This window comes from Dendropsophus ebraccatus, chromosome 5 (genome assembly GCF_027789765.1).
Source record: "Dendropsophus ebraccatus isolate aDenEbr1 chromosome 5, aDenEbr1.pat, whole genome shotgun sequence".
Taxonomy (NCBI): Eukaryota; Metazoa; Chordata; class Amphibia; order Anura; family Hylidae; genus Dendropsophus; species Dendropsophus ebraccatus.
The window spans coordinates 45,995,199-46,019,244 of record NC_091458.1 but is presented as its reverse complement, the minus strand read 5'-3'; the positions used below and the strand labels follow the sequence as shown (position 1 = coordinate 46,019,244).

The window sequence follows — 24,046 nt, the reverse complement described above, 5'->3', positions numbered from 1 at the left end:
CTATGCACACAGAGCTGCCTCCTAAATGTAATCCCCTCTCATCTTACCTTGTTATCAGCAGTAGTTTGCGGTTTACCAGAGCTGCTTTTATGATGTGACCCCTTCCATAATGATCCTGCTCCATTTTCACTTATTTCTGCTCATACAGAACCTTTCAAAGCCTGTAGATCAATACGCCTTCCCCATCCCTATGGCATTGTGGTGCCAGTGTCATTGCACAGCAGAGAGAAGTAGGATTCAGGTATGATCTGATCGATGCAAATGTGCACGTCTGACTAATCACATGTGTGGACATTTTGATTGTTTGTGGCATGGAGTAAAGTTCACAATCACTGTCAAACTTTTGACTTTTTTTATGTAAGCTTTACGAGTCAGTACAATTTGCAAAGTATTTATTGCTTTCACACTCTAATGTCTCTATGGTGACAGACTACAAACAAACTTTATCTGTAGTCTGATTTTGCAGTTATATGTACTCTCTCTGCCTCCCTCTTCGAGATAACCAAACAAAAATTTTAAATCGTCTAGCCCTGCTTATATGAAATACACAAAAAGAATAAAAAACAAAATGCCGTAGGAGGCGGGGCTTGGAGATACAGCCTGCGGTCAGAGGACTGGAGAGATCAGATCACAAGCAGTGCCGGAGAAGGCGGGACATAAAGATACATCTTGCGGCCGGAAGACTGGAGAGACTGGAAAAAAAGCAGTGCTGATAGTAAGTATACAGTACACACTGCTTGTGATCTGGAAACGGACAGCACATATATGTCAATTTATAGGGCTGCACGAACAACACATGGATCTTTTGTGCAGCCTGGCAACTTAATTTGTTATGCTGTGTAAAAGGCACAGCCAACGAGCACCAATCTCCCTAATCGGTGCTCATTTGTGGTCCCCATGACAGACAAATCATTTAGTCTAAATGGATGGTAATCAGCCATTGATGTTCCGTACTTATGAGCTGCTGTATGCCCTGCAGGAAGTGGTATGTCTTTTCCAGTCTGACACAGTGCTCTCGGCTACTACCTCTGTCCATGTCAAGAACTGTCCAGAGCAGGAAGTCATTTATATGGCGTGAAGTTATATCATGATAACTATCTAGACATATTTCCTTTTAATGACATAAAATAGTCACATATTGCTTGTTAAAATGTGACAAATAGAATTGATGTAAGAGTTCCTTTTACATTGAAGCTTGGACGTCAAGTGTCTCAAATCCCCAGCTGTAAATAAAGTATTCCATGGAGCCATGAATGGCTTGTTAGTGCCTATCCAGTCTTGGGAAAGGCAGTCCCTGTCTATATGGGCTAAACAACCTTTTTATCATCAAAAATTCGAAAACAAAAACTACCAATTGCCTTTTTTAATTTATTTAGTGCATATAAGAAGTTAAAAATAAAACTATTAAGAAACGTCACGTTATTCACTACCGTACTTGTTGGAGATGAAAAATGCAGGTCAGCGATGAAGCTGTAAACAACATATGCGCCAAGTCTCTCCACGGGCAAATACAGTTCTGCTAGTAAAGAGAAGAAACAAAAATAAGACATTCCTGCAACACCCAAAAGACGTCAGAGAAGCTGGAACTTGATGCTGAGCCTCTCTGAGGACACAAGGTGCACAGTTACCTTACTGTATGTGTGTGGCACTGTGTGTTTGCGCGGTATGCTGTCATTTACATTACTGAGAAAAGCTGCATGTCAATTTTTTTTTTTAAGAAATGTTTTTGTTGCAGCTTTCTGCAACACCACTATTCACTGGTAAGATGCTTTTACAAGACACCTAAGTCATCCTGCACAACTTTCCATTTGATAGTGGGGACTGGGCTGGGTGTTGGAAGGTCCGGTCTTTATGGGTGAATAGGAATGCTGTCACTTGGGAAAACAGATCTATAAGCTGGACTTAAAGAGTACATGTCACTTAAAAACTTTTGACAGAGTTTTCAGGCTCCACCACTGAGCCTGTATATGCCTATGGAGGACACAGGGGACGGAGCATGGTCACATGCTCCTCCATGTCGGCCATCTTATGGACAGACTCACCACAGAGCAGGGCAGCTCAGCCTGAAAGAGGGGAGCCTGATTAAAGTTCTATGAGGTACACAGGGAGCTGCTGTCAGTATTTACAATGAGTACACTTACTAATACTGTGCATTAAACTATTTTACTATAAAGTGGCCAACCCTTTTCAGTTATGTGAACTGGTTCCCAGGTCAGCTAAAGGAGTTAACCAGGTTTTTAAAATCAGGGTAACTTCTCCCACCTCTCCTGTCCATAGGTTGGGTGTGGGTTATGCACTTTGGTTCCATTAAAGTAAACGAAGCTGAACTGTAATACCACACACAACCTGAGGACAAGGGTGGTGCTCTTTATGCAGAGTAGCTGTGTTTTTTTCTAAAACTGTGTAACCCCTTTCAAGGTCCTGACCTGGATCAAGTGATTGACAGACTCACTGAAATTTGCAGTATTTTACGGGAGACATTTACCAAAATGTGCCCCTGGCGTACACCAGCTGTATCCCCTGCTCGACTAATGGGCGAGAAGGGGTGAGACGACAAGACAGGAAGAGGCGTGGCATCCTCCTGCACCTGCTCCTGATTTTGGCACAATTCCTGCAACAAACGCAGGTCCCGCCGGTTCTAATAAGAGGTGTACGCCAGTCTTCATAAATGTCCCCCTAAGTGTGCAGCTAAAGTCACTTTATTCACTCTATGGAGAAGCAAGTGGATGCACTCACTTGAAGGAATGGAGAGAGCACACAAGCACACTACACGTTTCAGTGCGTAGGAGCGCGGTTCCTGTATTTTAGAACTGAGCTGATAAATGACTCATAAAGGTAGCAGTAAAAAAAACCTAAATATTTAGCAATGTACACTACAGAGGGAGCTGAAGGGGCCACAAAAGATAATATTTGTTGGGAGTGTTTCTTTAAGTAACGTTAGTTGATGAACTCTGGTTACAGAATATATCAGTTACAATGTAGAGACGGCAGAATGAAATGATGGGTAACTCAGTAACTGAGATGTTGCAAAACATAGGAACGTGGAAGGTAACCTAGCAACTAGCACTCACTTTACAGTAAATTACTGATATTTCATATAAATTATTTAAAGGAGGAGAAGAAATATTTTGCAGTTTAGTGGCTCTGTGTATTTATCTAGGACAGGGCTGGTCCACACATTTAGGGTATGCGTCAATGGGTGCATCTGGAGATTAAAAATAAAAAATAAATAAGTATACTACTCAGTCAGTAAACTCCCTGTCCCACCACCAACACTCTAGGGTCCTCATCTGTCTTGTTGACTACTATGGGAGGAGGGTTACTGATGCACTGGTTTTCACCTGAATGGAAGGTCCCAGAGATCCACGTTACACAGTTACTTACGGCCCTATTCCACGGAACCATTATTGGCTGATATCGGCCGTTAACCATCCCGTGGAATAGGAGGCAACGATCAGCCAACATGGTTCATGTCGGCTGATCGTTGAAGTCGTTTGTCTTTCAACATGTTGAAAGACAAACGACTTATATAGCAACGGTCTGCTGCTGTTGCTCCATGGAACAGGACTTTTACTGCAGCCCACCCAGGTTCTCCACATAAGCCCAACAATCAGGTAAATTTTTGAACAGTTTTTTTCATATTTAAATATTTTCAGATTAATAGAATTTAACCTTTTTGTGTATTTCTGTGGAGGCATGAACGCTCAGTCCTGTGATGGATAGGACTACCATTTCCTGCAGATTTGTAGCTCCAGACAGGGCGGAAAACACTTATTTACTCTATGTAATCTACATACCTGTGCCAGCTGTATTTTATTACGCCGGATTGGTATAGCCACCTAGGTAGGTCCAGCCTGTCACAAGGCCATGTTTATAGCACAGTTCTGTTGATGTGGGCACTATGATTACCCACATGTCATTTTCTTTGGCTGGATAATAAAACATGCCAAGCAGCCCCTGTACTCTCAAAGTGCCTGCAGTTAAATGAAAGGCTTGTAATAAAACAAATGGCAAGGAGACAGATGTGGAAATTATAGCAATACAGGATACAAAGTCATACCCTCCTGTATTTCTCAGCCTAGGTGTTTGTCTCCTTAGAAAAACATGTGTGCAAAAAATAAAATGTCAAAGTATCCACCGATGTCAGAAAGTTATATAGATGTGTAAATTAGTTCCACTTAAAAATCTCAAGTCTTCCAGTACTTATCAGCTGCTGTACGTCCTGCAGGAAGTGAGGTATTCTTTCCAGTCTGACACGGTGCTCTTTATTGCATTCTGGGACTTTTAATACTCAGGAAATACAACTACAAAATACAGAACTAAAACTTCAAAATAAAGGAATTTTTAGAGGTTTCAGAACCGAAGCAGACAGGTAAGCAATGCTATATGATTCTACAGCATGTTTATTTTTATATCTGATGCCCGAGAACACCTATAACTAACTTGCACTTCCCATAAAATAATATTCCTGGAGCATCTTTCCATTAAGCTGTCCCTCGGAATCCCTCGACAACTGTGCGTTTTTTTCCGTTTATCAAGAGTCAATCTGATACGGTCAACACTTATTGACAGTTTCAATGGTAACACCCAGTTGTAAATTCTCGATAAATTTTCAAGTGTAACAAAGGAACGTTACAATGTGTAACTATGGTTATTCAAAATAAATAAATAAATTGCAAACACTGTACTGATATCAGGAGATTTGACAGGTTCTCTTCCTGCAATCCCACTAGTGTGCACTGTACTGACCAAAACCTTGGCTTTGACATCCAGTATCATTGGGTGATGTACTTCCTAGAAGTCAAGCTGCAGTGACACTTTGGCTTCCATATATCTGGTTGCTGCCAAATATGACATGTCAGATGCAGGTGCATAGGTGAGATCTTGTGTGACAAGTACAAGGTTACATCTACACTGACCACTTGTGAAGCTACGAGTGGGCGAACGGGAAACGGAAAAGCAAACAACAAATGTTCTAAGCTGAGCAAACATGGAGCTGTTTGTCTGACTACATGGAGAGCTCCAATAGGAAGCCGGCCAATAGGTGACTGACGACCAAGGTCAAACCATAAATATGTTTTCCATACAAGATTTTAGTCCTGAATGGCAAGAAATTAAATAAAAGTAGCAAATGTGAAACTTTTTATTACAGTATTGTATTGCCCCCCAAAAGTTATACAAATCACCAATATACACTTATTACGGGAAATGCTTATAAAGTGCTTTTTTCCCCTGCACTTACTACTGCATCAAGGCTTCACTTCCTGGATAAAATGGTGATGTCACGACCCGACTCCCAGAGCTGTGTGGGCTGTGGCTGCTGGAGAGGATGATGGCAGGGGGATGCTCAGTGTCCCTCCAGTGCCCTGTGTCCCTCAGTGTCCCCCTGCCATCATCCTCTCCAGCAGGCAAAGCCTGCACAGTTCTGGGAGTCGGGTCGTGACATCACCATGTTATCCAGGAAGTGAAGCCTTCATGCAGTAGTAAGTGCAGGGAAAAAAAGCACTTTATAAACATTTCCCTTAATAAGTGTATATTGGTGATTTGTATTACTTTTGGGGGGCAATACAATACTTTAATAAAAATTTTAGCTGGACTTCTTTAACCTCTTAAGGACATATGACGTACCTGTACGTCATATGTCCTCATTAGCACTTCAAAGCAGGGCTGCGCGGCGACCCCGCTTTGAAGCGCCGCGGTCCCGGGTGCTTTTTTGGCTTTTTTGGCTGCTGTAGCAGCCGGAAGTAAACGAGTGCCTATCTCATTGATCTTTGCTGTATATCTATACAGCAAAGATCTCAATGAGAGATCAAAGTATATATACTAGAAGTCCCCAAGGGGGGCTTCTAGTATATGTGTAAAAAAAAAAAGTGTTGTTTATAGTAAAAAGCCCCCTCCCCTAATAAAAGTCTGAATCACCCCCCTTTTCGCAGGTTTTAAATAAAAGTAAACAAATAAATAAACATGTTTGGTATCGCTGCGTGCGTAATCTCCCGAACTATTAATTAATCACATTCCTGATCTCACACGGTAAACGGCATCAGTGCAAAAAAAAAACAAAGTGCAAAATTGCGCATTTTTGGTCGCATCAAATCCAGAAAAAAAATGTAATAAAAAAGCGATCAAAAAGTCGTATATGCGCAATCAAGGTACCGATAGAAAGAACACATCATGGCGCAAAAAATGACACCTGACACAGCCCCATAGACCCAAGAATAAAAGCGCTATAAGCCTGGGAATGGAGCGATTTTAAAGCGTAACTGTCATATTTTTTTTTATTGCAGAAATCAGTAGTATAAGCGATTTTAAGAAACTCTGTAATAGGTTTCATCAGCCAAAAAAGCCTCCTTCTGTACTCAAGAAGCAATCTCCCAGCCTCCCCCCCCCCTGACTTCTTATCTGTGCATTATCAGGCAAACACGTCTTCATTACAGAGAAGCCAGTGAAGACGGGCTCTGCTCTCTCCATTGTAAGCCTATGACGGGGGGAGGGGCTGGGGGAGATGAGGTAGCAGAAAGAGGTGACATGAAGGTCAGCTGTTTGTAGACTCTCTGGGCACCTAAAACGCAGGATTCAGGTATCAGAAAGGTCAGTGATCTATGCACTTACTGAGAGAAGATTGCAGGGTGTTGTGCTTTGCAGAAATCCTCCGGTGCTCAGTCACTCCTAACAGCCCCTCCCCTCTCCATAGCCACATAATGGAGAGAGAAATCCTGCTTCATTTGATGTGAGGGGGGAGGCTGGGAGATTGCTTTTTCACTACAGAAGGAAACTCTTTTAGTACATAAAACCTATTACAGAGTTCCTTAAAATCGCTTGTACTATTGATATTTAATGTTTTCAGAAAAATGACCCTGAAATGACAATTACGCTTTAAGGAACGTATATTTGTTAACAATGGTTTGAATTTTTTATAGGCCATCAGATACAATATAAGTTATACATGTTATATATCGTTTTAATCGTAACGACTTGAGGAACATGCATAACAAGTCAGTTTTACCCCAGGGCAAATGGCGTTAAAACACAGTTCCCCCAAATAAAAGAAATGCGTTTGTTTTTTTTCAATTTCACCACACTTTGAATTTTTTTCTGGTTTCGTAGTGTACCAAATGCAAAAATTCAGCCTGTCATTGCAAAGTACAATTAGTGATGCAAAAAATAAGGGCTCATGTGGGTTTCTAGGTGGAAAAATGCAAGTGCTATGGCCTTTTAAACAAGGAGGAAAAACCGAAAACGCAAAAACGAAAATGGGCCCCGACCTTAAGGGGTTAAAGCCAAAGGGGGGGGGGGGGGGGGAGAGAATTTAAGAATATGCGCAAAATCCTCTGTTTGCCTGATAAGCGGGTAGGGTGGTACGGAAAGGCAAGGAGGAGACGTGACCTCCTCTCGCGCCACATTTATCATTATTTACACCTGCTCCAGGTGTAGATTTATTTTGCAATGCCTGCTCCAGAAGCATGGCCAGTCGGCTTTACTAGGAGGAGCTTGCATCTAAGTAAAACCATCTGGGCAAAAGGGGGCGGGGCTTTATATAAGATTGGCGTACTTGTAGGCCAGTCTTGATAAATGTCCCCCATAGTGTGCACTTATTCATGTCCCCTGAAGCCAATGGCTTAAGGCCCTATGCACATCTAGCGCTCTGGTGCTGCTGGGGTATCACATGTAAATTTTTCAGATAAGTCACGTTTTAAAAAATTTAGATTTTCAAATAATCTATCCATTTTTTAAATATAACATCTATACAAAACAATCAAAATAAGCGTTAACCTCTTCAGGACTGCGCCAATTTTCAGTTTTGCGTTTTTGTTTTTTCCTCCTCACCTTCAAACAGCTATAACTCATGTGAGGGCTTGTTTTTTTTCAGGAAAAGGTGTACTTTGTAATGGCATCTTTCACTGTACCATAAATTAAATGACAAAATATTCTTTTTATGGGGTGAAGCTGGGATAAAAAATGCAATTCCACATATTTTGGGGGACATTTATGAAATGTATGCCAGGGAGAAGGTGCAGATTCGCCCCTTCTCCCTGGCGTATGCCCCACTCGCCCAATGGGCGGGCTGGGGGAGCATGGGGGGGCGTGACAAGGCGGGGAGGAGGCGTGGCCTCCCACGCCTCATTTATCATGATTTCCCGCAGGTGTAGATTTAGTACGCCGGGCGTGCACCTCTTAGTGAATCCTGCCTGGGGAAAGGGGGCGGGGCCTAATATAAGACCAGCATACTCGTACGCTGGTCTTCATAAATCCCCCCTTTGGGTGACCACTAGTCCACTGACCCACGGCAGCAGATTGTTGAAAGACAAATGACTGCAACGATCGTCAACATCGTCCGTGTTGGCTGATCGTTTCCTTCTATTACATGGGGCGATTTTCGGCCACATATGGCCGATAATTGTTTCGTGTAATAGGGCCTTAACAGTAAGACTTTTTTGCAAATAGGTATGATTACAGTGACCCTATTGTGACTCGTATAACGCTTTTATTTTATCACGTACAGGGCTGTCTGGGGCATCATTTTTTGCGCCATGATCTCGACTTTTTATTAGTTTCCACATTTGTGAAGATCAGATGTATTGATCAGAGCCAGTTTCACTTTACACCATGTTTGATAAATCTCCCCCTATATGTTAGTTTTCTGATGCACAAAAATGTGCAACTACTGTGCAGATAACACCGCTTATACACAAAATTGGAAGGGTTTACAGGGCAGTGCATTGCCTCCAGCGGTTTAACACAATTTACTACAATTAAGACCAGAAAAACTGTTTGAATTACGGAAAAACACCTCTTAATAAATGAAGTTCAAACATATCTTCAGCTAAGACCATCATGTAAAATAGAGTTTGGTAATAAATTCCTATGACAAGGCTGAATCATCAGAGATCAGAGCACGAAGCACCGTGAAGCCAGAGGGAAGCAGCGACAGGCGAGCCTGAAACGTCAGTACTATGCTACTAGAAAAAATTCTCTTATATGGCAGTTTTTGGCAGTTCTTCTTAAAGAAGAAAATGTCACCATCGATATGATAAAGAGCAACAGCGATGCCTATCTCAGCAGACAGTTATGTGATAATCTACAGGGTGGAACAATGTAGCCTCACGTTTCCCTACGACATAAAATTACATATAGGCTGGGTTCACACTACGTATATTTCAGTCAGTATTGTGGTCCTCATATTGCAACCAAAACCAGGAGTGGATTAAAAACACAGAAAGGCTCTGTCCACACAATGGTGAAATTGAGTGGTTGGCCACCATATATGTAAAATAATAAAAATTTGCTGTTAAAATAACCGCCAATATTTGCCATTAAATGGCGGCCATCCACTCAATTTCAACATTGTGTGAACAGATCCTTTCTGTGTTTTTAATCCACTCCTGGTTTTGGTTGCAATATGAGGACCACAATACTGACTGAAATATATGTAGTGTGAACCCAGCCTATAAACTGTATAAGTGAATCAGTCAGCTACAAGAAGTCTGTATCATACATCATAGGATATAAAAAGCTACAGCAACAGCGCCTCCAACAGGAAAGGAGCACTAGTTTCAGCGTGTGATCTATCTAGACAATGAGACAATATAATTTAGGGTAGCTTCACACACACCCCATCGCAGCGGAATTTGACTAAATGAATAAACACAGCATCAAATCCGCACTTACAAATCTGCTGCGGATCTGGAGCAGATTTGATGATTAGTCAAATCTGCTGCGGATCTGTAGCTGAAAATCCGCTACCCTAAAAAAAAAGTTTTATATCTTTTTTATTGTACTTCAAACATTTTTCCTTTGTAGAGGTTTTCTAGAAAATAAAAAAACAAATTAAACAAGTTAACCTTTGACTGTTCATTGGTTGCACATGAACGTATTACATGTACATTTTTTATTCTAAAATTCAGCATGTCAGATCGTTCTCTTCCCTGATGTTATGTCAGTCATGAGGCCGCCATACACATTTGATAGTAGACTGGTCCTGTGGAAGGTTTGAATTACCTATTTGGGTCTCCAAACTGCGGCCCTCCAGCTGTTGCGAAACTACAACTCCCATGATGCCTGGACAGCTAAAGCTTTGGATTTTGCTGTACAGGCATGATGGGAAATGTAGTTTTGCAACAGCTGGAGGGCCGCAGTTTGGAGACCCATGGTATAGTGACCATTACTGTCAGACGATCAAGTGGACTCCCATACATTTGGCATTACTGACATGCAAACATGCTCTATCCATTTAAATATCAAAAAAGCAATGTACCGGTGGTATATTCGCTTTAAAAAAGCTGCGATCTGAGAGTATGGATCAAGTGAAAGCAGGGTGGATTTGTTTTAAATCAAACTGATTTAAATCACGATTTAAATCACGATTTAAATCACTAGTCCGGAAGGCTTGATTTAAATCAGTGATTTAAATCAAAGTTTCTACCTAAACTAGTTCTTGCTACTTTAACATGCAAGTAGATGAAGATTTTTAGAATCACTTTTTATATTACTTTTTTCTCCCCAGTTTAATGGGTTAATCATTCATATTTGGACACCACTGTTCTGTTGTACTTAGGAAGGAGAAAAATAATCCTGAACTTAATAACAATTTAAATGGATTTATTCAACTGAAACAATAACAACATTACAGCATACGTTATTTGCTTAAACAAACATCCATGTTAACTAATTTGGCTAAACAAAAAAAAAAAAAAATAGTCCAAACAATTAGAAACATATTGTCTAACTTCTTGGACTTGGTACTGAAGGGGATGATTCTGTATTCATAGGTTTGTAGAACAATAGGATTAAGGTCTTTTTCTCAACTCTGTTCATGTTGTAACATTTGAGAACATATACAGCCTTTATTCTACTGAGTTAAACAACTCAGCTTTATCTCATGATGGAAGAACCTTTGGATGGTAAAATATTTTCCTCAAAAAGCAGTTTATTGAAAAAAATCCGATTTAAATCAAAAAAATCCGATTTAAATCAAAAAAAATCCGATTTTTTTGATTTTTTTAAAAAAATCATTGATCTTTATCCACCCTGAGTGAAAGTCTCATAGACATTCAAAAGAAAGATGAGCAGAAACAAGGAGTGCTGCTACCTTTTTATTCTAGTGATCCAGGAAAGAGGGGGGGGGGGGGGTTGGGGGTTGTCTCAGCATCCGGATCCCCTCCGATGTTCGCATAAAAAAAAAAGATATTATATAGATTCATATCAAAGTGAGAATGAATGGATGGATGGAGAGAAGATGGTATAAAATACAGACGGACATTTGACTAAAATTAGTTTATGAATTTTAATTGTAAACTTGTTCTGGTAACAGTCCATAAACAAGATTAGAACAGCCCTTTGGCCACATTCACACACCATAAAGTGTATTACAAGACAGAAACACATCCTCAAATCTGTGCAATTTTTTTTTTGTAAGCATTTTTAGGCTATGTTCTCACAACATTTTTTTGGCCATTTCATGGCCACCTTTTTGGACGGCCATCATTTGGCAAAAGAATACGGGAATAATATGCAAAGCATATTATAGCACCTATTTTGTGTATTAGACGTATTTCATGCGTTGTGCACATACAATGCACACAAACTGGCCATTGCCTTTTCTCATATGCATAAAAACACTAACAATGCACCGTGTAAACACTAGTGCGTATTTGTCTATTGAAATTGATGGAACGCAAATTGAGAGTAAGTAATACGTGCTAAACTAGATGCAAAATACACTGTGTGAACCTGGGACACTAATATTATACGTTTATGTTGCCGGCTTTCTGTACAGTTACTGAACACAGGAGAATATGTGGGAATATGAATCACAGGCTACACAAGCTTCTTTCTCATAGTTGTACTAACATTTTCTCAACTTAAAGATTTTCAACATACAATATAGGAGTTCTATATCTTAGCTCCCATTCAGACCTGGCTGTATTACATGCTAATGCACACTGTGTGATACTGCAATACAGCTGTGTGCTCAGGGTTTTATCACTACAAGGATACATCTAGAGATCTGTAAGGATAATCCTAGGAAGTCAATATGACATAAGAAGCCCAAAGGCCAAGGATACGGATTGTGAATGTTCCACCGTAAACTACAGAAGAAAAATCTCCCCCCTAGAAAGTCCCAAGTCGCTGCTAGTTACATCTATAGAGTTGTATTCAGCTAAGAGACCAGCAGTCCCATGTAAAACTCACAGATAATTTCGATTTCATAGAACTACTTTACAATATACGTCACTGGAACATTTCCATTCAAGTGCAAAGTAGATTACGTTTGTGGAACTGTCCTATTCTGATGTAAGAACAAGCTGACTCTACTAGGATGAATGGGGTGGGGATCTGTTCACATTGTGGTTGACACGCAGAACTTGCACAATAGCATTCCCTGGGTATGCACTAAACTTAAAGGGAACCTGTCATCCCTTTCATGCTGCCCGATCCGTGGGTCATAAGAGCAGTCCTCAGGAAGTGGTCCAACCATGAGGAGCATTATTAAGAGTTCTTTCTTCAAGGTGTGTAGATTTGTGCAATTTTTTTTCCATTTTCTCATCTATGTTCACTTTACCCAGGAAGATACAGTAATTCTGGATATACAGACTGCAAGGCTCCAAAATCAGCCAAACAGCTGCTTAATGAAGGGAAAATAATCACACACAAGGAATATTTTATATGCCTGAAAATACAATAAAACAAGTTACTTCCCATGTCTGACTGCCTCCTCTAGGAATGACTCCTTGGTAATCATACGAAGGATCCTACCCTCCCAGTCTAAATAAGATGGGAAAACTGACACAAAGAACGTCAGAAGAGGAAAGACAGGAGGCCCTTACAACCCAGGGAAAAGAGCTCAAGAAATCCCACCGAATCCCTAAACGTGTAACCAGAAAGGCTCCGTTCACACGGAGCAAAACTGTCAAATCCCGCCAGCTTCCTTGTCATAATGACAGTCTATGGGAGACTCGTGTATCTCCTCTCTCCGCGCCGAAGAATGGACAAGTCAATTCTTCAGTGTGGAGAGATGCAGAGAGAGGAGGGACGCGATCCTACCATTGTCATTATGACACTGAGGCTGGCGGGATTCCGCCAGTTTTGCTCTGTGTGAACGGAGCCAAACAAATACTGTGAATTCTCATGCCGGATACAATGCAATGTCTTACTGCTTCAAAGCGCAGCATTAGGTTATGTCTCAGGCTAATAATATAACAGGAAACTGGGTCCTGCCACAAGAGGGTGTAAACTGCTTTCCCTGTAGTTCTATAAAAAGGCTCCCAGAGGCTACTTCTGTGTTGTGTACCTCTTTGTGAGAGCTCGTTGACTGTCTGTAAAATACACTCAGTTTTTAAGTGGGGGGCATCACTGGATTGAGAAAAAACAGGACGGTCATTTCAATAAACTGTCCACCCTGTAGGTTGTTCTGACCAAGATGTTGCGGGAGCAGTGGTTACTTGAGGGGATAAAAACATGGCGAACAGGCTCCAGAGGGGTCAGACAGACCACGAGCAGAAAGAATCATTTCATCCAACAACAAGCACAAGCAACTCCCACAGCTAACGGGAGCCGCGTCATACAGTGAAGAGAAATCCCTCCCACTGGGGGCGGCACCAGCTTCCCCGTGACGGCGCCATTTGATCCGTGGGTTTAGCTTAAAGAGGGTGTACCTGGTGGTACATCCTCTTTAAAAGGTGAAGTCTGGCGGAAATGTTTATTAAAGTATTGTATTGCCCCCCAAAAGTTATACAAATCACCAATATACACCTATTATGGGAAATGCTTATAAAGTGTTTTTTTTCCCTGCACTTACTACTGCATCAAGGCTTCACTTCCTGGATAAAATGGTGAGGTCACTTCCTGGATAACATGGTGATGTCACAACCAGATTCCCAGAACTATGCGGGCTGTGGCTGCTGGAGATGATGATGGCAGGGGGACACTGAGGGACACTGAGCATCCCTCTGCCATCATCCTCTCCAGCAGCCACAGCCTGCACAGCTCTGGGAGTCGGGTCGTGACATCACCATGTTATCCAGGAAGTGACATCACCATGTTATCCAGGAAGTGAAGCCTTGATGCAGTAATAAGTGCAGGGAAAAAAGCACTTTATGTGCATTTCCTGTAGCAAGTGTATATTGGTGATTTGTATAACTTTTGGGGGGCAATATAATACTTTAATAAAAATTTTCTTTAAGGCTCTATTACATGAAACGATTATCGGCCGATAATCATCTTGTGTACTAGAAGACAACAATCAGCCAACATGCATGATGTCAGCTCATCGTTGTCTGTCAACATGCTGAAAGATCAACTATCACAATAGCAGCCATATGCTGCCGTCGCTCCGTGTAATAGGATCGGTGGCAGCAGACCGCCGTTATGTCCTATGGGCTGCCCGGACGATCAAGCAATCAGCCGGGCAGCCTCCCTGTGCCCCACTCCGGCTTTTACCCAGCAGCGAGCAGCAAATGAGGAGCATGCGACTGCTGACCTGACAGATCGGCGCTCGCTTGCTCCTCTAAAGCGCACCGTGTAATAGTACCCTTAGTTTAAAGTGGAATTTTAAACAAGAAACCTGGACTGCCAGAGAATAGAACCATTTCTTATCTTACCCTGCCTGTGCTGTGGAGTGACACACTGCCCCCTGCTGGTGTGTTGATCTGAGGAGCCAACAACCGGTCACACACCACAGCCTGTCACCCCTAATAGTAATACGAGGGACACAAAGAGCTCAGTGATATGCACAGGACATCCTGCGGCCACGTGCTACCGTTCATGGCAGCTTTCTACTGACATTTCCCAACAAGATAATGGTAGCCCATACACAGCACGGCTTTACCAGGATGTCTCCACCAGATTGTAGCACTTCCTTGGCTGCCTGATTGACAGATTTATCACCAATTTGTTTATTTAAAGGGGTATTCCAGTGACTTTTTTCCCTTTTCAGCTAGTGTCCGAAAGTGATACAGATTTGTAATTTACTTCTATATAAAATTTTCCAGTCTTTCAGTACTTATCAGCTAGTGTATGTCCAGCAGGAAGTGGTGTATTCTTTCCAGTCTGACACAGTGCTCTCTGCTGCCACCTTTGTCCATGTCAGGAACTGCTCAGTGCAGGAACAAATAAACATAGAATAAACATAGAGGGAGATTTATCAAACATGGTGTAAAGGGAAACTGGCTCAGTTGCCCCTAGCAACCAATCAGATTCCACCTTACATTTTCCAAAGAGTCTGTGTGAAATGATAAGTGGAATCTGATTGGTTGCTAGGGGCAACTGAGCCAGTTTCCCTTTACACCATGTTTGATAAATCTCCCTCATAGTGTCCTGTTCTGGACACTTCCTGACATGGACAGAGGTGGCAGCAGATAGCATTGTGTCAGACTGGAAAGAATACACCACTTCCTGCAGGACATACAGCAGCTGATCAGTCTTCCAGAACTTATCAGCTGCTGTATGTCCTGCAGGAAGTGGTGTATTCTTTCCAGTCTGACACAATGCTATCTGCTGCCACCTCTGTCCATGTCAGGAAGTGTCCAGAACAGGACACTATGTTTATTCTATGTTTATTTGTTCCTGCACTGAGCAGTTCCTGACATGGACAAAGGTGGCAGCAGAGAGCACTGTGTCAGACTGGAAAGAATACACCACTTCCTGCAGGACATACAGCAGCTGATAAGTACTGGGAGACTGGAGATTTTTAAAATGAAGTAAATTACAAATCTATATACCTTTCTGACACCAATTGTATCGAATATTTTCTCACTGCTACTAACCTGCCTTTGTGTCAGTCATCATAGGAGACTCTCTTTGCCTTTACAGCTACAGAGGTGGAGCCATTTGCTGGATTTCTTCTCACACATATACTTCCATTGCAGCTGTCATTTCTTTTGTAAAAGCACCAGCAGGATCAGTGTCAGGTTGGTTGTCACTTGGTAAACCTTCTCAGTGACTGACAACAAGCCGTCACTCTCTCAGCATGTACAGGTAGGCATCTGCTTATGGGGATTACAGGTGCAAAAATGGCAGCATGGAAAATAAAAATATCACTATGACCAAAAGAATAAAGATAAAAGAACACGAAAAAAAACAAATGTTTTCTACTGATCTAGCTGTTTACATAGCAAATATTCTTTCATTTTGTATCCACCCCATTGTTTCCTTATTGTACAACAACAGGTTGTAATATGTGATAACTGGGGGTGGGGGTGTTCTTCTTCTTCATACACAAATGACAGTGAACTTCACTCCGAACTGCTGACAGATCAAACACGTCTCCACCCCAGGTGTAAGAGAGGAACTGACAGCACTGACTGCCCTGGATAGTACAAGAATAGCACTGAGCACAATTATACATGATGTGATATATCAGTACAATACACTGTATACTGCCATAGCAATACACTGTGTGACACTGCACCTGAGTGACAGCACACCACAAGCGCCAGTGCCACCAACACAACAACTACGTACATTGCTGCCCTGATGTAGGAATACACTGTGTGCTGTTACACTAGTACAACACTATAACACACTGTATGCTGCTACACCAGTACAATAGTACAACACACTATATGCTGCTACACCAGTTCAATATTACTACACTAACACACTGTATGCTGCTACACCAGTACAATAGTACTACACTAACACACTGTATGCTGCTACACCAGTACAATAGTACTGCACTATAACACACTGTATGCTGCTACACCAGTACAATAGTACTACACTATAACACACTGTATGCTGCTACACTAGTACAATAGTACAACACACTGTATGCTGCTACACCAGTACAATAGTACTACACTAAGGGCCCTATTCCACCGGACGATTATCGTTCAGATTATCGTTAAATGGTTCGAATCTAAACGATAATCGTTGATCGCTTTATAAGACCTGGACCTTTTTTTATCGTTGCTCGTTCACAAAACGTTCGCCAATCGTTCACATTGAATAAGACGTCGTTCGGTCATTCACAGTAGATACGAATGCAATAGCGAAGAACAAACTATCGCAAATACGATCATATGTAACGATTATCGTTCCATGGAAATGAGTGAACGTTTTCAGGTCTTTCGCAATAGCGGTCGTTTGAGATCGTTAATGTTTATGCAAACAATAAGCGTCCGGTGGAATAGGGCCCTAACACACTTTATGCTGCTACACCAGTACAATCGTACAACACACTGCATGCGGTTACACCAGTACAATAGTACAACACTATAACACACTGTATGCTGCTACACCAGTACCATAGTACAACACACTGTATGCTGCTACACCAGTACAATAGTACAACATTATAACACACTGTATGCTGCTACACCAGTACAACACTATAACACACTGTATGTTGCTACACCAGTACCATAGTACAACACACTGTATGCTGCTACACCAGTACAATAGTACAACACACTATATGCTGCTACACCAGTTCAATAGTACTACACTAACACACTGTATGCTGCTACACTAGTACAATAGTACAACACACTGTATGCTGCTACACCAGTACAATAGTACAACACTATAACACACTGTATGCTGCTACACCAGTACCATACAACACACTGTATGCTGCTACACCAGTACAACACTATAACACACTGTATGTTGCTACACCAGTACCATAGTACAACACACTGTATGCTGCTACACCAGTACAATAGTACAACACACTATATGCTGCTACACCAGTTAAATAGTACTACACACTGTATGCTGCTACACTAGTACAATAGTACAACACACTGTATGCTGCTACACTAGTACAATAGTACAACACTATAACACACTGTATGCTGCTACACCAGTACCATAGTACAACACTAACACACTGCATGCTGCTACACCAATACAATAGTACTACACTAAGGGCCCTATTCCACCGGACGATTATCGTTCAGATCGTTCAAATCTAAATGATAATCGTTCGGTTGAAATGCAGTAAACGATTAACGACCGAACAAGAAATCGTTGATCGCTTTATAAGACCTGGACCTATTTCTATCGTTGCTCGTTCGCAAAACGTTCGCCAATCGTTCGCATTGAATAAGACGTCGTTCGGTCATTCGCAGTAGATACGAACGCAATAGCGAAGAAATCGCGAAGAACAAACTATCGCAAATACGATCACATGTAACGATTATCGTTCCAAGGAAATGAGCGAACGTTTTCAGGTCTTTCGCAATAGCGGTCGCTTGAGATCGTTAATCGTTAACGATTATGCAAACGTTAAACGTCCGGTGGAATAGGGCCCTAACACACTGTATGCTGCTACACCAGTACAATCGTACAACACACTGCATGCGGCTACACCAGTACAATAGTACTACACTATAACACACTGCATGCGGCTACACCAGTACAATAGTACTACATTATAACACACTGTATGCTGCTACACCAGTACCATAGTACAACACACTGTATGCTGCTACACCAGTACAATAGTACAACATTATAACACACTGTATGCTGCTACACTAGTACTGCTACACTAGTACAACACACTGTATGCTGCTACACCAGTACCAAACTATAACACACTGTATGTTGCTACACCAGTACAATAGTACAACACACTGCATGCGGCTACACCAGTACAATAGTACCAAAATATAACACACTGTATGTTGCTACACCAGTACAATAGTACAACACACTGTATGCTGCTACACCAGTACAACACTATAGCACACTGTATGCTGGTACAATAACAACACACTGTACACCAGTATAAAAACACACAGTCCACTGCTACACCAGTATAACACTGTACACCAGTATAACAACACACTGTACACTGCTACACCAGTGTAACACACTGTGCACCAGTATAATACACTGTATACCAGTATAACACTGTAATCCAAAATAACACTGTACCCCAGTATGATAACACTGTAAACCAATATAACACACTGTACACCAGTATAAATAACACACTGTACACCAGTATAACAGCACACTATACACCAGTATAACACCACACTGTACACCAGTATACCACCACACTGTACACCAGTATAACACCACACTGTACACCAGTATAACACCACACTGTACACCAGTATAACACCACACTGTACACCAGTATAACACCACACTGTACACCAGTATAACAGCACACTATACACCAGTATAACACCACACTGTACACCAGTATAACACCACACTGTACACCAGTATAACACCACACTGTACACCAGTATAATACCACACACCAGTATAATACCACACTGTACACCAGTATAACACTGTACACCAGTATAATACCACACTGTACACCAGTATAATACCACACTGTACACCAGTATAATACCACACTGTACACCAGTATAATACCACACTGTACACCAGTATAACACTGTACACCAGTATAATAACATACTGTACACCAGTATAATACCACACTGTACACGAGTATAATACCACACTGTACACGAGTATAACACCACACTGTACACCAGTATAACACCACACTGTACACCAGTATAACACCACACTGTACACCAGTATAACACCACACTGTACACCAGTATAACACTGTACACCAGTATAACACTGTACACCAGTATAATACCACACTGTACACCAGTATAATACCACACTGTACACCAGTATAACATACTGTACACCAGTATAACATACTGTACACCAGTATAATACCACACTGTACGCCAGTATAATACCACACTGTACACCAGTATAACACAACACTGTACACCAGTATAACACAACACTGTACACCAGTATAACACAACACTGTACACCAGTATAACACTGTACACCAGTATAACACAACACTGTACACCAGTATAACACTGTACACCAGTATAATACAACACTGTACGCCAGTATAACACTGTACACCAGTATAATAACATACTGTACACCAGTATAACACTGTACACCAGTATAATACCACACTGTACGCCAGTATAATACCACACTGTACGCCAGTATAACACTGTACACCAGTATAATAACATACTGTACACCAGTATAATACCACACTGTACACCAGTATAATACCACACTGTACACCAGTATAATACCACACTGTACGCCAGTATAACACTGTACACCAGTATAATACCACACTGTACGCCAGTATAACACTGTACACCAGTATAATACCACATTGTACACCAGTATAACACTGTACACCAGTATAATAACATACTGTACACCAGTATAATACCACACTGTACACCAGTATAACACTGTACACCAGTATAATACCACACTGTACGCCAGTATAATACCACACTGTACGCCAGTATAACACTGTACACCAGTATAATAACATACTGTACAGCAGTATAATACCACACTGTACGCCAGTATAATACCACACTGTACACCAGTATAATACCACACTGTACGCCAGTATAACACTGTACACCAGTATAATACCACACTGTACGCCAGTATAACACTGTACACCAGTATAATACCACACTGTACGCCAGTATAACACTGTACACCAGTATAATACCACACTGTACGCCAGTATAACACTGTACACCAGTATAATAACATACTGTACACCAGTATAACACTGTACACCAGTATAATAACATACTGTACACCAGTATAATAACATACTGTACACCAGTATAATAACATACTGTACACCAGTATAATAACATACTGTACACCAGTATAATACCACACTGTATGCCAGTATAACACTGTACACCAGTATAATACCACATTGTACGCCAGTATAACACCACACTGTACACCAGTATAATACCACACTGTACACCAGTATAACACTGTACACCAGTATAATACCACACTGTACACCAGTATAATACCACACTGTACACCAGTATAACACCACACTGTACACCAGTATAACACCACACTGTACACCAGTATAATACCACACTGTACACCAGTATAACACTGTACTCCAGTATAATACCACACTGTACACCAGTATAATACCACACTGTACACCAGTATAATACCACACTGTACACCAGTATAACACCACACTGTACACCAGTATAATACCACACTGTACACCAGTATAACACCACACTGTACACCAGTATAATACCACACTGTACACCAGTATAACATTGTACACCAGTATAACACCACACTGTACACCAGTATAATACCACACTGTACACCAGTATAATACCACACTGTACACCAGTATAATACCACACTGTACACCAGTATAATACCACACTGTACACCAGTATAACACCACACTGTACACCAGTATAATACCACACTGTACGCCAGTATAACACCACACTGTACACCAGTATAATACCACACTGTACGCCAGTATAATACCACACTGTACACCAGTATAATACCACACTGTACACCAGTATAACACTGTACACCAGTATAATACAACACTGTACGCCAGTATAACACTGTACACCAGTATAATAACATACTGTACACCAGTATAACACTGTACACCAGTATAATACCACACTGTACACCAGTATAATACCACACTGTACGCCAGTATAACACTGTACACCAGTATAATAACATACTGTACACCAGTATAATACCACACTGTACACCAGTATAATACCACACTGTACACCAGTATAATACCACACTGTACGCCAGTATAACACTGTACACCAGTATAATACCACACTGTACGCCAGTATAACACTGTACACCAGTATAATACCACATTGTACACCAGTATAACACTGTACACCAGTATAATAACATACTGTACACCAGTATAATACCACACTGTACACCAGTATAACACTGTACACCAGTATAATACCACACTGTACGCCAGTATAATACCACACTGTACGCCAGTATAACACTGTACACCAGTATAATAACATACTGTACAGCAGTATAATACCACACTGTACGCCAGTATAATACCACACTGTACACCAGTATAATACCACACTGTACGCCAGTATAACACTGTACACCAGTATAATACCACACTGTACGCCAGTATAACACTGTACACCAGTATAATACCACACTGTACGCCAGTATAACACTGTACACCAGTATAATACCACACTGTACGCCAGTATAACACTGTACACCAGTATAATAACATACTGTACACCAGTATAACACTGTACACCAGTATAATAACATACTGTACACCAGTATAATAACATACTGTACACCAGTATAATAACATACTGTACACCAGTATAATAACATACTGTACACCAGTATAATACCACACTGTATGCCAGTATAACACTGTACACCAGTATAATACCACATTGTACGCCAGTATAACACCACACTGTACACCAGTATAATACCACACTGTACACCAGTATAACACTGTACACCAGTATAATACCACACTGTACACCAGTATAATACCACACTGTACACCAGTATAACACCACACTGTACACCAGTATAACACCACACTGTACACCAGTATAATACCACACTGTACACCAGTATAACACTGTACGCCAGTATAATACCACACTGTACACCAGTATAATACCACACTGTACACCAGTATAATACCACACTGTACACCAGTATAACACCACACTGTACACCAGTATAATACCACACTGTACACCAGTATAACACCACACTGTACACCAGTATAATACCACACTGTACACCAGTATAACATTGTACACCAGTATAACACCACACTGTACACCAGTATAATACCACACTGTACACCAGTATAATACCACACTGTACACCAGTATAATACCACACTGTACACCAGTATAACACCACACTGTACACCAGTATAATACCACACTGTACGCCAGTATAACACCACACTGTACACCAGTATAATACCACACTGTACGCCAGTATAATACCACACTGTACACCAGTATAATACCACACTGTACACCAGTATAACACTGTACACCAGTATAATACCACACTGTACACCAGTATAACACCACACTGTACACCAGTATAATACCACACTGTACACCAGTATAATACCACACTGTACACCAGTATAATACCACACTGTACACCAGTATAACACCACACTGTACACCAGTATAACACCACACTGTACACCAGTATAACACTGTACACCAGTATAATACCACACTGTACACCAGTATAATACCACACTGTACGCTTCCCTTGCAGCACAGCATGAGTGCAGAATGGAGGAGTAAGAAGCTGTCAGCGCAGAGATACAAGACAGCAACAAGTGCAGCCACAAGTGTCACTCACCGCTGTACCGTGCGCGCTGCCTTCACTCCTGCGCCCTACTCACAGCTCTCCGGCAGCTCCATCACTGTCCCCCCGGGAAGGCTCCAGGCAGCCGGGCTCCGTCACCGAGTATTGTGTCGCACACATTCACTGCGGGTCATGAGGAGACGGGCAGGAGAGAGGAGGAGGAGGCGGAGACTACTGCTGCTGCTGCTGCTGCTGCTGCTGCTGCTCCCCGGAGATCAGGCGCACAGACCCAGGGACAACACAGCGCACTTCCCAGCTTCTAGGAGATCCCGTGACGTCACTGCGCAAGACGCAGAGGTTCCCCCTGACGCTGCGTACTGGCTCAGGCCTGCACAATATAGACCGGGCGTGGCCAAGCCTTTCCCCGCCTCCTTTTCAGCCTAGTGACCTTTTGACAGGAGTTTCAGTTGCTAGGAGACCAGAGCGCAGTTCTCGTGACTGTGTGGGGTGTGCTGAGTTCTCGGAGGAGCCGCCTCCATATACCGGGACGGTGTGTGACCCCCTCCCCATAGCACTCACCTTCCAGTCACTGGGTTTGTTATACTAATATACTAAAACTATGGTATCTCAAGAAGTACTGAGTGACTGAGCCGACATAAGGCTGGTGCTACATGGTGACCTGTGACAGCAAATGGCCTAGGAGTCACCCAACTAAAATATTGCAGATTGATTTTATGTGTCGAGTCCCGGTCATGGCCACTTGTGGGTTACGGCACAACCACATATACTTTGCTTTATCCGTGGTGCAGCACACCCCAACTCAGCAATGTTTGGTCGTGACCTCCATTGCACTTAATGGCTGTATAGCCTTACCCTTAAAGGGGTT

The 24,046-nt window shown here is 41.8% G+C and overlaps 1 protein-coding gene across 3 annotated transcripts in view; it reads right to left on the bottom strand.

The window, feature by feature from the left end:
* The window catches only part of FNDC3A (fibronectin type III domain containing 3A), a 171,185-nt gene extending 147,777 nt beyond the window's left edge, over nt 1-23,408 (bottom strand). Inside the window, exons 1-2 of one of the 3 annotated variants that reach the window (XM_069970013.1) lie at nt 23,215-23,408; nt 15,762-15,980 (exon numbers count right to left, since the gene is read on the bottom strand). The gene's annotated coding sequence lies outside the window, so the exon portion shown is untranslated. The remainder of the gene's footprint in view (nt 1-15,761; nt 15,981-23,214) is intronic. The other 2 variants (XM_069970012.1, XM_069970016.1) reach the window with 2 other exon arrangements.
* Between the last annotated feature and the right edge of the window lie 638 nt (nt 23,409-24,046).